The 1,908-nt window shown below is 40.9% G+C and overlaps 1 non-coding gene across 1 annotated transcript; it reads left to right on the top strand.

The window, feature by feature from the left end:
* The first annotated feature begins 305 nt into the window (after window positions 1–305).
* LOC120281450 lies at window positions 306–412 on the top strand. The gene has a single exon (XR_005542589.1). It is a non-coding gene; the product is annotated as a small nucleolar RNA R71 (small nucleolar RNA).
* The last annotated feature ends 1,496 nt before the right edge of the window (window positions 413–1,908 follow it).

Raw genomic sequence — 1,908 nt, 5'->3', positions numbered from 1 at the left:
CTCCACCACACCTGGTGCAAGTAATCACGGTCACTACTCTGTTCGAAGTTCGAAGATCTAACTTCTTACTCAGTGATTCCACTTGAGCCACCAACAAAGTCACTACATCTATCTCATGGAGACTGCCCACCTTTTTCTTCTCCCTCGCATTCCATTGGTAGTTGTTTAACCCCATTTCTTCAATTAATTGACGGGCCTCACCGGGGGTCTTGCTACCTAAGGTACCTCCTACTGCCACATCCAAGAGTTGCCTTGTACTCGGATTCAGACCATTATTAAAGGTCTGAACAATCATCCACTCCGGGAATCCGTGTTGTGGGCACTTTCTCAGGAGCTCCTTGAACCTTTCCCACGTCTAAAATAGAGACTCCAATTCCATTTGTACAAATGATGAGATCTCATTCCTAAGCTTTGTAGATTTTTCGGGATGGAAATAACGACCAAGAAAAGCTTCTACCATCTCCTCCCATGTGGTAATTGATGCTCTAGGTAATTAGTGTAGCCACTGCTTCACTCTCCCTTTCAAGGAAAATGGAAGACCCTCAACTTGATGGCATCATCCGTTACCCAATTTATCTTCAGCATATCAAATACCTCGAGAAAGTTATCTATATGACTGTTTGGATCCTCATCGGCCAAACCATTGAACTGTGCAGATTGCTGCAACATATGGATGAATGCCAGCTTCAGCTCAAAGTTCTGAGCTGTAATCGGGGGATGCACAATACTCGATTATGTCCCTAATGCTGAAGGTCTGGCATAATCGAATAATGTTCGCTGCTGCTCATTCTGTTCTGCCATGTTTTCATATTCTTCTATTTCAAAATCAGCTAGATTGGACTGTTCTTGCACAGGTTCTTTCCGTTTTCTTCTAAGTATACGTTCAAGCTCGAGATCTCCTTCAATCAGTATGGAGGGATTTCCTCGGGTCATAACCTAGAGCTGCACCAAAAGAAAGGAAACAAAAATCAGAATGATGATAGAATAAGAAAATATGAAATAGAATGAATAAATTAATAGCTAAGAAAAACAAAGTGCAAAATACTCCTCGGCAACAGCGCCAAAAACTTGACACTTCTGAATGTGTGTACACTGCAAGTGCACTGGTGTCGAAGTAATAATCCTAGAGTAGGGAATAAAGACACTTAAATTGTTTCTTAACTAATGTGGAAGATGAATAGTGATATGTGTGACAAGATTCAATTCTCAAGAGTAAAAACAACAAGAAAGATAGCACAAATAAATGAGAAGATAAGGCAATCGATAAAGATGGGGTACCCGGGTATTGTTCCGCTTAGGACAATCGTTTCAAGTGCAAGAAACCTCTATTATGCTTCCTAATTAATGCAATAGTGAGTCATAGAAATCCTTAATTGCATAGTCCCAAATCTAAGGTCAACCATGCCTAACTCTATATATGTTCCGGAGGAGAAATCGAACAATCTCAACACCTCGCACTCGTATAGAATTGCAATGAGCTCTGAGGACTCCAAATGATAAACCATATTCCTATGTATATACCAAACCCTTTGGTCCAAGTGAAAGATCCCTAGCCACAATTAAGCCCTAGATGCTAAAATCACTTCAACGCTTCACTCTGTTGCACTCACAACTAAGCTCCAACGGAAGGTCATCCCTTAGCCCATTCACTCTACTATGACCGCAAAGAACTCTTGGAACGTGGAGGTAGGATAGATTATTCCAGAAGGGAAAGGGGATACTCTGCTACCTCTCGACTAACCCTTTCAACCCTCTCCAATCTACCTTGTCTAACTCTCCTGGTGTGTCACTCACTCACAAAAGTTACCAAGAAGAACTCTCAAATCTATTGTCATTCTAGGAGAGTGTTCATACAATCAATCATACAAGATTGGAACTCAGAATAAACATCAATTAATTGAAAGCATA

The sequence above is a fragment of the Dioscorea cayenensis genome, chromosome 17, assembly GCF_009730915.1.
Source record: "Dioscorea cayenensis subsp. rotundata cultivar TDr96_F1 chromosome 17, TDr96_F1_v2_PseudoChromosome.rev07_lg8_w22 25.fasta, whole genome shotgun sequence".
Lineage (NCBI taxonomy): Eukaryota > Viridiplantae > Streptophyta > Magnoliopsida > Dioscoreales > Dioscoreaceae > Dioscorea > Dioscorea cayenensis.
Note: the sequence above shows the minus strand (reverse complement) of the source record. Positions and strands in the feature narration are given on the sequence as shown.